The sequence below is a fragment of the Coenobita brevimanus genome, chromosome 49 (assembly GCF_032717465.1).
Source record: "Coenobita brevimanus isolate Jiangsu-jjx chromosome 49, ASM3271746v2, whole genome shotgun sequence".
In the NCBI taxonomy this organism is placed as follows: Eukaryota; Metazoa; Arthropoda; class Malacostraca; order Decapoda; family Coenobitidae; genus Coenobita; species Coenobita brevimanus.
The window spans coordinates 1,187,980-1,200,332 of record NC_137002.1 but is presented as its reverse complement, the minus strand read 5'-3'; the positions used below and the strand labels follow the sequence as shown (position 1 = coordinate 1,200,332).

The window sequence follows — 12,353 nt, the reverse complement described above, 5'->3', positions numbered from 1 at the left end:
AGTCGCGAAGAAGTGCAATGGATAGAAGGTAGAGCCGTAATATTGTATTTTTCTGCCACTGAGCTACGTGAAATGAGCTAAAATAATAATAATAATAATAATAATAATAATTAGATCTGGGCCAAAACTCTACCATCATTGCTACCAGATACCTGTGTTCCTACCTACCAACATTACCTTCCATTTTAATTGTCATAACCAACATTCCTACCAGTATCGTAGCTTACAGACCACAACCAGCACGACCATTACCACCACCATCGCAGCTACCAACACTAGTACTATTACTGCTGCAACTATAACTACCATCACCATTACCACAACCACCACCACCACCATACCTACAGTCACCACAACCACACCTAACCACCACCACCACAACTACCACAACCACACCTAACCACCACCACCACAACCAACTTCAGTACCACCATCACCCCGGCGGCCGTGATCGTATAGTGGTTAGTACATTGCGTTGTGGCCGCAATAACTCAGGTTCGAATCCTGGTCACGGCAATGGGGTCATATTTTGAAGGGCCAGGGTCATGACCTGACCTCATCATTGACCCCAGAGAGCAGTTACATAATAAGTGAACCCGAAAAGTTGGTTATTTCATGTATCAATTCTTTCTCCACCTAGCTCTTCTCAACTGGGTGGAATCAAAATGTCTTTATTATTAAAACTGATCGTGGGAAAGTGTATGACCCCAGAGACCCGGTAACAGAATAAGTGAACCCGAAAAGTAGAGTATTTCCTGTTTCAGTGCTTTTTCCGCCTAGCTCTTCTCAACTGGGTGGAATCAAATGGCCTTATTATTAAAACTGATAGAGCCAAAGCGTAACCCCCTCCCCCTTAATTCCTGACGGTAATATATGGAACGGCTGTAAGCATGTAATATATTTAGCCTGCATGTCATTATACAAAGCACAGTCGGCAGGGAGGTAGAGTAGCCACACCTGCTTTCCTCTCCTCACGGTTCACCTTGAAATACCTGTCAGAAATTGAGGGCTTACCTGTAGCCTCATCATCTATGCTGTATAATTATTTCCGAAGAACATCATTTCCTATTAGAATACAACACAGCCCCCTCTGACATCTCTCTTCACCTGTCCTGCCCTACCCTGCCCTGTCCTGCCCTGCCCTGCCCTGCCCTGCCCTAGCGCACCCAATGCTTTGAAAACTTTGTACTGTAATGGCTTAGATGGAGTTGCTTATAGGGTTGTTTAGCATCAGTGTTTTGGAGCTCGGGGACGTTGTGTGTGTGTGTGTGTGTGTGTGTGTGTGTGTGTGTGAGAGAGAGAGAGAGAGAGAGAGAGAGAGAGAGAGAGAGAGAGATGAAAAATGGAAGGTAATATTTGAGAATGTGTGTGTGTGTGTGTGTGTGTGTGTGTGTGTGTGTGTGTGTGTGTGTGTGAGTACAGTTTTTTGCGAACGCTTGAAGGAAAACGAACATGGGAGGACGACTGATACACATTCAATTCGCTATTTTTCACTGCTGTTATATATTTCCACATCAGTTATAAACATTTTCCTGCCATAGTGGACGTTTTAGAGTATTATTATTATTATCATCATTATTATTATTATTATTATTATTATTATTATTATTATTATTATAGTTGTCTTTTTCATCATCGTTATTTTTTTTTTCTGAAATATTGGAATAGGGCTTAGATCATTCTGGAAGCCCGTAATATCAGCTATAAAGACTATTTAAAGTGTCATCCCCAGGAACAGAGAAGAGACAGACACTTACAAAATTTCTGTGTAACTACAGTATTAATCACAAAAAAGAATATGAGCATCAAGAATATATAAGTTAAATAATAATAATAATAATAATAAAAAAAATAGCTTACACGTGCTTCATATTCATTACAAGTCTGATGTCTGTATTCTCCGTAACACCTCTTCCTCATTGATTTATTTTTAGGTACGGGAGGCTAATATCGTTTTGTACGCTGTGTATGCAGAGTGTGGTGATAGTAGAATAAGTGACACATAGGACGGCAAGGTGTAATAAACAGCATAAATCGCTTGGGAAGAGGTGTTAGGGAGCCTTCTTGACGACGAAAATACCCTTAAGAAACGGTGAAGAATATAACTAAGAGGCATTTCTACACCACCCCCTTGGAAGTGTATGAACTCTAGATTAGGCTACCGTAGTCCTGTACACTTGCATTGAACTATATAAAAACCTATAGTCACCCCTTGGGATCGAACTCACGCACATATCAACAGAGGGATTCACTGACAGACTTACAATCCACTCCCTGTCGTAACTTCGATTTGTCTCTGTAGAAGGAAGAAGAAATGTAGGAATACCCTGTCCTCTTTTTGCCTTGTCCTTCCTGGAGAGAGAGAGAGAGAGAGAGAGAGAGAGAGAGAGAGAGAGAGAGAGAGAGAGAGAGAGAAGGATATTACCGATAATTTTCCTCTGGTAGCGAACATTTATTTTTTCCGGAGGAGGAACAAAGGACATGGAAGGAATCTGAACTCTCCTTCCCTCGTCCTTCCTGTAAATAAGAATCACAAGTTTATAAATCCGGACCTTGCAGGGCTGTTGCTTACTCCGAAGTTATATAACCCTCTCGTGGTGTCGTCTTTAATGTGACACCAAAATTAACCTTCTCGTGGTGTCGTCTTTAATATGACACCAAAGTTAACCCTCTCGTGGTGTCGTCTTTAATATGACACCAAAGTTAACCCTCTCGTTGTGTCGTCTTTATTATGACACCAAAGTTAACCCTGTCGTGGTGGCGTCGTCTCTGATAATTTATTCCAGGTTTCGACAGACGGTTTTATTAAGCTGAGAGTGAGTTATAGGACCCTGAACGTGTTATTACTGTCACTGTTGAACCTGCTAATAACCCTCTCTATTCCATTTCACTCCACACAAGGTCAGGCGATTTTACTCAGGTGGGACACAAGACTATTTTATCTACCTATAGCCCGACGTCCTAATCCCGCAAAGGGTGGCCGCAGACAAAACGCCTCCAAGTCGCTGTCACCCACCATTTGACGGCCCTCCACCCCAGCTCACTCCCCCCTCCCTCATATACAAGGCACTGAATATTAAAAGGTTTTCTCCTTGACCATCTTAATCTCACATCCATGCCATACACTCAAACCCCTGACACAAAGTTCATTATAACCTTGCTTCCCTTTACCAGACAGATCACTAAAACACCATCCCAGTACAAAATGTCTCCCTATATTGTACAGGTATATCTTGTTAACTTATGGAAATACTCCTTCTTACTCCCACATTCTATTGTCCGAGTTTTCATCTCATATTTCGAGGAACATACTACACACTTTCCAATTTTAATGAACGTATTATGGATGGGGTATGATGCAAAGTCACACACACACACACCACAACACAACACAACACAACACAACACACACTCTGCAACTTTTCAACACTACACGGCGTCTCATATAAGTACCCCCCTCTCCACCAGCCAACACTGCTATACACACAATCCTGAACACATACACAGGGCCACCACAGACATCCAGAATCCTTATCCAAACAGTATAGATCCACCACAGAATAGTCATCTCACAGAATCTTTCCATACCAGACGTGTCGGGTAAGGAAGCTCTTTAACACCTCTTCCTTAGCGATTTATTTAGCATATGACTGATTAATATCCCTGTCTACGTTATTTATGCAGAGTATGACGATGCTTGAAGGATTTGCATAACACAGAGTAGGAGCGTAAGGTGTAACGATGAAAGTAAATCGCTTAGGAAATGGTGTTAGGGAACGTCCTTAACCTGTGAGAATACGGGCCGAAGAGTTCACCTTGCCAAACGACAGCGTGATCACCATTGTTCTCTTCACCAATTCCAACACGAAATACTGTTTGTACCTACTCCTCACTGTAACATCGCAACACACCGCATGCATCTCACTTTCACAACACACATGGTTCTTCAGCACACAGTAAACTCAGCGAAAGATCTCTGGGAGCGTCCGGAGAAAGTGGCCGGATTTCTGCAGTCCCTCTTATTCCTACCCCCATTCTATCCTGCCTCGTACCAACACCTGTCTCTCATACAGCCAGTGTGTCCTTTGTAATATCACTCACCGACACGTAACCCTTCAGAGGACCTAGTTTTCATTCAGGTGTTTTATTCTTGCTGCCTCTGGACACTTTTATTTAGCTGGTGTTACTCCCAGACCCCAAAAGTTTAATTATTTACCACAGCTACAGCAACTTCAGCTATCACTACTGGCCATCACTGTTACCACTATCACCACAGTTACTAACATCTCTCAGCGTGACCGCCACAACTACTCCCACCACAGCCGCAGCCACCACAACTACAGTATCAGTATCACCGGCAGAACTCGCACCACCACCAACGTTAGTGTCATCACCCCGGCGGCCGTGATCGTATAGTGGTTAGTACATTGCGTTGTGGCCGCAATAACCCAGGTTCGAATCCTGGTCACGGCAATGGGGTAACATTTTATGGGTTTGACGGACCGGGTGGAGTTTCAGGCACAAGTCACCCGCCTCATCCTTCTTCTTCCCCACCAGTACCACATTATATTTTATCCTCTACTTTCTGGGACCTGCTTCAGTTTTTATATTGTAACCAGTTTCAGGACGTGAGATATCTTGACTTATTCTTCTGTCGCTGGATGATTTTCTTTGGCTTAAAAGTAGCTCCTCGCCCTTGAATGAATATAATTAGTGTTCAGTAGCTCTTTCATGACACGAGTAATATCGTTTTTTTATTATTATTATTCTTGTTGACCTGAGACGATTTTATTCAGTGGCTTCCTGTTCTTTTGATGTCAGATTAACCCCCTGCAAAGCTTCCAGTACGAGAAATCTGCTGCCACAAGACGATATCGTTGACGTTCAGAGTGGCTGCTTATCATCTGTAGATTAAAACATAATTATCGGGTAATCATGACACCAGAAACCTTAACCATTTGATTATTTTGATCACTAGATAGTTAATTGACTTACGGAGGGGGCTTCCCATTCTCAAGTAGCTCAGCATCTTTGTCATTTTTACTTACGATACGAAATGACGCGTGCCTAACTTCCTCTTCATGTTTTACAGTATTTTCAGTTACACTAATACCGTACTTCACCCATACAGGTCAGTCTACAACGCCTATTTTCACAGGGTGTATCTGCTCTGCCCCACCACCCACTACCATCCCAGGCCATCCCGTCCAGTCCTCTACACCCATCCCACCCTTTTTCTGATCCCAACCCAACATCAGGCTTCAGGGAGAAATGTGTCGTTCAAACCTCTCACCGCCAACTATCTGCAAAGGGTGTACTCGTCCTTCCCTACCCACCCACCCATCATCTAACTGGAATAGATTGGTTCGGAACTAACATTTATCTATCTCTCTGTTTATGTATCTGCTCATACCTGTATCTATCTATCTGTCTATCTGTTGGCAGCTAGACATCTTAATCTGAGAGGGGGTGGCCACAAGAATCGTTTCCATGTCACCCTCTCCTCTGCTATCAGGCTGCCGTCCCTCAAACTCGGACCACCCTCCGCCGTTGTATACCTCTCCTCCCTGTCCCTCCATCTCATCCCCGGTCTCCACCTCATTCACATACTCTCCAAGTCAGTCTTTCCTTCTCCATTCTCTCGACATGGCCAAGCTAATCTGACTGAAGTGGAATGAACGTGAATGAACCTCTTCTTGCTGTGGTTCTTGGCTCATCTGAACGTGAACCTGGTGGACTGCCGGCTGAAGACGCATTTTTTCTTGCAGTTGGAGGAGGCTCAGGAGAGGGACGCCTTCACTTGGTGGCACTTATATATCCCTGCGGCTCCACTACCATGCTATATGAACGTCCCACAACTCCCTCCCTAACCACCTAACTGATTGGACCAAAAATATCTTGGGTGGACCTAACTGGATCTAACAGTACCTAACGTGGCCTAAATTCACCTGTACACTAATTTGTTCCTAATTTGCTAACGAGGCTTATTATTTTATTTTTTTATTTTTTTCTTGGAAGGAACGGTTTGCGGGCTTCTGGCGTTTGCTTCCTTCTTCCTTGCATAAAACACACACACACACACACACACACACACACACACACACACACACACACACACACACACACCATTCCGACGGTTTTGACTGACGATTATGCCGACTGAGGGTATATACTTGGCTCATTTAGCTGTCAAAAGATCTGCTCTGAATTTGCTTGATGGTGAACCTTGCCCATGTGTTTGGTAGGAGTGATGTGACAGGTGGGCATATGGAACAACAATAACTTTACCTGGAGACATCAACGCTGCTCAACACCCATGGCGGTGATGGTGGTGGTAGGGGTTAGGGGAGTAGGGGGTGGTGGGTAGGGGGTTGTGGAGGGGGATGGTAGTGGTGAGGGAATGGGGTAATGGTGGATGTGTCCGTCCCCCACCCGTGAATTCCATCAAACCCACAAAATATGACCCCATTGCCGTGACCAGGATTCGAACCTGGGTTATTGCGGCCACAACGCAATGTACTAACCACTATACGATCACGGCCGCCGGGGTGATGATGGTTGTGGTGGTAGTTGTGGTGGTTGTTTGGGTCTGGTAGCAATAGGGCTAAAGTTCTGGCGAGTGGAGTGATGGTGGTGGCGGTGGTAGTGATAGGGGCGGTAGTTATGGTGATGGCATTGACGGTGTAGGTAGTCATGGTGATGGTAGTGGTGGTGGTGGTAGGTGGAGAGGTTTGGTAAGTAAAATAAGACAAAATAATAAGGTTAATTCTGCACGAGTAAAGCAGAGTTGATGATTATTAGTAGCAATAGTGACGAAGTGTTGATAAAAGGATGTTAGATATTGATAAAACGAGAGATAATAGGATTTGGGGGTAGTGGATAATGTTAAAGGTGTGTGTGTGTGTGTGTGTGTGTGTGTGTGTGTGTGTGTGTGTGTGTGTGTGTGTGTGTGTATGTGAGAGAGAGAGAAAGAGAGAGAGAGAGATGGCGGTGGATGGGGCTAAAGAACTGACTAGAGATAGAGCTGGTTGGTTGAAGAATAATACGGAGGAGGACATGTTAAGGGGTCTCTCTCTCTCTCTCTCTCTCTCTCTCTCACACACACACACACACACACACACACACACACACACACACACACACACACACACACACTTTTAAACAGAAACCTAATGACTGTGACAGGTGTTAATGGTGAAGTACCTACCTATATATACAAAGCGTGTTCTTTGACCTTGTACCTGTGTCGAAGCGGTGTAACTATCACCTGAAACTCTCACCCGGCCTAACTAGAGTCGAAAAAGCATGAGAGAGAGAGAGAGAGAGAGAGAGAGAGAGAGAGAGAGAGAGAGAGAGAGAGAGAGAGAGAGAGAGAGAGAGAGAGCTACATTTAAATCATTTTCTTAAACCTCCATAACAGAATAAAAATGATATTAGGTTCATCTGGCATGTCAAAGAAATATATGGTTTTAAGAATATACTAAAGAATTAAAGTAGGTGTTGACTTTTCATTGACTGTTCGTTTTCTTTGGCTTTCGCAAAAGAATCTAGTCTCCCTCCCCCCACCCCCCGACACACTCCAACCCCGCCCCCCCCCGCCCCCCAGCACTTCCCCTCCCCCGACACACTCTAACACCCCCCTCCCCCCGACACACTGCAACACTCCCCTCCCCCCGACACACTCCAACACCCCCTCCCCCGACACACTCCAACACCCTCTGCACCCCCCGACACACTCCAACACCCCCCTCCCCCCGACACACTCCAACACCCCCCTCCCCCCGACACACTCCAACACCCTCTACACCCCCCGACACACTCCTACACAGCCTGTATAGCTAGAGTTGGTCTGTCTCTACCTATTCACCCATTGATCTATATATCTGTACTCGTATGTCTGGCTGTGTGTCTCTCTGTCCATATAATTATCTATGTATGTCAGTCTGTCACTCTATCTATTTATCTATCAGTTAGTCTATGGTCTCTCCCGGTTCTCTATGTATCAGTCTATCTGTCTATCTCCCCATCTATATATCTATCAGTCTGTGTATCTGTGTTTACTCGTCTATCTATCTGTCCAGTTCGGGGTGTATAAAAGGATGTCCATTCATCGGCATCCCTCCACATACCCACCTCCCTCGTCAACTCCCACACATAGTTCCCACATTGTTCTCGCCCTGCCTCTGCTTCTGATTCCTAGTTCCATATCCTCACTCGAACTCAAACTCTTACACTCCAGCTTATTAAACTTGTCTGGTCCAGTACAACACAACACATATCCTCTCAAGTGATGTTACAGCACAATACTAACATAACCCAGAGACCTCAACGCTGTTCTCCCTCTATCATCGCATATCAACTCAGAAATACTCAAGTTCCCTCAACACACAGGACGACCGTATGTGCTGTTCTGTAGGTGGGTGTGTTGGTGGAGGGAACGGGGGTATTACTTTGCCTGAAGCCCATCCCCGCCCTTGCAGTTCGTCAACCCCACAAAATGTTACCCCATTGCCGTGACCAGGATTCGAACCTGGGTTATTGCGGCCACAACGCAATGTACTAACCACTATACGATCACGGCCGCCGGGGTGATGGTGGTAGAGGTGATAGTTGTGGTAGTTGTAGTGGTGTGGTGCTGATGTCGTACTGGTAGCTGTGGGGGTGGTGGTTGTGGTAGTGTTATGGTGCGTGTCGTGGTGGTGGTTGTGGTGGATGTGATGGTGGTAGAGGCAGATGTTGTGGTGATTTTATTAGGGGTGATGCACGTAATTATGGTTGTGGTAGTAATTGTGGTGATTGGTAGTGGTTGTTTGCGATGATGGTTGTGTTCAGGATGATGGTTATACGGAACAATGATTAGTTATGATAGTAAAAACGATACATTGTTCCTCCCTTCAGTTGCTACATTTGCACTCATTGCACGGAAAATGTTCTTATATTTTTCCTAGTACACAGAGGGCTGGGTGTGTAGTAGGTAAGATTTACGTAGAGGAGGAGGAGGAAGAAGAAGACGACGAAAAGAAGAGGAGGAGGAGGAGGAAGAAGATATAGAAGAAGCGGAGGAGGAGAATGGTTCTTACAAAAAGTGTTACCTAACGACCACACAAAACATTGCTTTAGAACTAGCCATGGAATTGTCACAGAAATCGTTTGGGGTTCCTCATGGTATTATTTGCGTTTGTCGTGAATACGTAGGTTTTATCAAGTGTCCTGCTGTGAAGTGTAGTTCTCTGTCGTTTTGCTGTGATTATTTTTGTACACCTTAAGTTAGAGGAGATCTTGATTCTTGCGCAACTTATTTTCCTTTAGCGTAGGTACAGAATAAGAGAGTACCCAACTGCTAATCCCACGGTCTTTTTATAGTACGTCTTTGTGACCATCGTATTCTTGTGTTCATTTTTTTTTTTTTTTACGGCTCTGCATTCAAGGAGGAGAGATGGCAATATTAGGTCCGTTTAAAGTGGGCAGATCTTCATCATCATCATCATCATCATCATCATATCCTACCTAGCCAACTCTGCTTTACCCTGCCCTGCCTTAGCTTGCTCTGCCTTTCCCTTGCCCTTTCTTAACCTGCTCTGCCCTGCCCTGCCCTACCCTAACTTGCTCTGCCGTGTCTTTCATTACCCTGCCTTGCTATACCCTGCCCTGCCCTGAACCCCCCTACCATATCCTGCCCTATCCTTCCCTCCCCTCCCCTCCCCTACCCTACCCTACTCTGCCTTACCGTACCCTGTCCCATCATTTCTTATCCTACCCTACCTGACCCTTTCTTGTCTTATATTGCCCTACCCTTCCCTTGCCCTACCCTACGTTCCCTTCCCTTCCACACCCTACCCTAACTTGCCCTTCCTTACTTTACCCTACCGAAACCTGCCCTGCCTTGCCTTACCTTACCTACCCTACCCTACTTTACCCTACCCTACCCTACCTTACCTTACCCTACGCTACCCAACCCAACCCAACCCAACCCAACCCTACCCTACCCTACCCAACCCAACCCAACCCAACCCTACCCTACCCTACCCTACCCATTATTTTGTCACAGGAATGAAACTTAAATGATATTCTGTGGCGTTTAATGACCCCAAATCATTTCACTGGGTTTCAGAAATTACTGTTTTAATTTCTCGTAATTTATCGTTCTGAAATGGATCAAAATTTATGCCCGCTACTGTACACTGGGTTAAGGCGCACTCCATATCATATAGTGCTTACATAGAGGGTGGGCTGGGGAAGGTAGGAGGAAGAGGTGTCAAATGAGAGACACACACACACACACACACACACACACACACACACACATATTCAGACAGAGACAGGGAGACATTCAGACAGACAGACACACACACAGACGACAGATAGAGGCGCACACACACACACACACACACACACACACACACACACACACACACACACACACACACACACACACAGAGGCAGGCCCAACGGAAAAAAAAAAAAGAGGGGGGATGTCATGCAAAGGAAGCAAGTAGAAAACAAGAAAAATATATAAGAGAGACAGCATGAAGAAAATGAAAAAAGGTCTTAAGAATGAAGGAATTAACCAGTTTTCCAAATAACAAATTCTACGTTAAATATTGTTAAAAAAAAAATGATCTTGCTTTGTCGTCTTATTCATTTTGTTATTCACTGGCTGTGTAGAGTGGTCGCTGTGTAAGTGAAGGGAAAATTATACACAATATCATACACCATTCAAGCATACTGTAGTTTGGTTGTTATGTGTTTGGTTGGTGTATGAGTGAAAGTGAATGTGTACACAAGATGAAAGTGAAGGTAATATGTGCACAAAATGAAGATGAAAGTTTATACAAGATGAAAGTGAAGGTGAAAGTATACACAGGATGATGAAGATATACACGATATGAAAGTGAAGATGAAAGTCTACACGAGATGAGAGTGAAGAAGGTATACGCAAATAATCTTCGTCATCACGGCTTAATCTCAGTAGTGTTTATGTCTGTGGCTTTGGTAGAGTGTCTTATTATCTGTGTGTCGTAGGTCAGAGCAGATAAGAGATTCAACATTAACAACAACAACGCTGACGTAGTTTATCTAGCTCACCCTGCCTTACCTCTCGCTTCTTCGCTTCGCTTCACTTTCCTTCTCCTTTCCTCTTCTCTACTATTCTCGTCTCGTCTCGTCTCGTCTCGTCTTTTCACTCCTCTCTCTCTCTCTCTCATATATATATTGAATCTGTTGGCCATTCAGTTTACTTGCTATATTTGTCCCCTTATCTTTTAAAGCATCAGTCATTCTTCCTATCTGCCAGTCTGTCACACTATCAGTCATTCTGTCTGTCTACCAGTCTGCCCAATCTGTCCAGCCATCTGGCTTTATCAGTCTGTGTCGGCATCTGTTTATCTGCGTATCTGTCTTTCTGCCTGTCAGTCTTTGAATATACCCACTTATATATCTACTTTCTCTATGTATATGTCTGTCAGTTTCAGTATTATTCCCATCTCTGGCAGCCACTCTGTCAGTTAGACCTCTGTCTGGCACTTTTACACGGTCTCTGACAGACGGTCTTAATCATTCTCTATCAGCTGTCATTATCTTTGTCAGTCTGTGTATCTTTCCACAGCTTCTGTCTATCCTATCCTTTACAGCTGTTTTGACAAGTATCCATCCAAATACCTTTATATACCAACCCCCTTTCCAGTCTACAGTATGAGACATTCTCTTGAAGTGGCACTTAGTCTGTCAAATTAGCCCCTCACAAGTCCACTGCAGGTATCACTATCGCCAGTGCCACACAGCTACCACCAGTTAACAATTAGTCTGTCTAATTTAGCTAATAACAACCCCTCCACCATACCTACCACTATCTCCTATGAACCATCAGTTATCGTTACAACTACCACCACAGCTACCACCAGCACTACAGCCACGACCACCATATCTACCATAAGTACTAGTATATCCACCATCTCCGTAGTGGCCGTGATCGTATAGTGGTTAGTACATTGCGTTGTGGCCGCAATAACCCAGGTTCGAATCCTGGTCACGGCAATGGGGTACAATATTTTCGCATGATACTCGCTAATTCAACAACAAGTATCCGCAGCAGTTAATAGAGACTCTGAAGAACGATAGGGAGAACAGATAGTACAGGATACGAATTATACGCTACCAATAACAAAACAAATTCCTTCCTTATGTATTGTAATCTTTCCCTTCCAGAATAGATCAGATAAAATTCATTATTATTTTTTTTATATCAGTAATAAATCGTTTCCACGTGATGGTAGAGTTTGTATATATTAATTCATTACTTTTCTGAAGTATACACGAGAAAATTTTTATGGTAGGGCAGAAGTGAGCAGCCGATA

At 44.2% G+C, this 12,353-nt stretch overlaps 5 non-coding genes across 5 annotated transcripts; 3 read left to right on the top strand and 2 right to left on the bottom strand.

The window, feature by feature from the left end:
* Positions 1 to 444: 444 nt before the first annotated feature.
* On the top strand, positions 445 to 516 carry TRNAH-GUG (transfer RNA histidin (anticodon GUG)). The gene has a single exon. It is a non-coding gene; the product is annotated as a tRNA-His (tRNA).
* A 3,885-nt stretch (positions 517 to 4,401) lies between these two features.
* On the top strand, positions 4,402 to 4,473 carry TRNAH-GUG (transfer RNA histidin (anticodon GUG)). The gene has a single exon. It is a non-coding gene; the product is annotated as a tRNA-His (tRNA).
* Positions 4,474 to 6,469: 1,996 nt separating this feature from the next.
* Positions 6,470 to 6,541, bottom strand: TRNAH-GUG (transfer RNA histidin (anticodon GUG)). Its single transcript has one exon. It is a non-coding gene; the product is annotated as a tRNA-His (tRNA).
* Positions 6,542 to 8,509: 1,968 nt separating this feature from the next.
* On the bottom strand, positions 8,510 to 8,581 carry TRNAH-GUG (transfer RNA histidin (anticodon GUG)). The gene has a single exon. It is a non-coding gene; the product is annotated as a tRNA-His (tRNA).
* A 3,380-nt stretch (positions 8,582 to 11,961) lies between these two features.
* Positions 11,962 to 12,033, top strand: TRNAH-GUG (transfer RNA histidin (anticodon GUG)). The gene has a single exon. It is a non-coding gene; the product is annotated as a tRNA-His (tRNA).
* Positions 12,034 to 12,353: the final 320 nt, after the last annotated feature.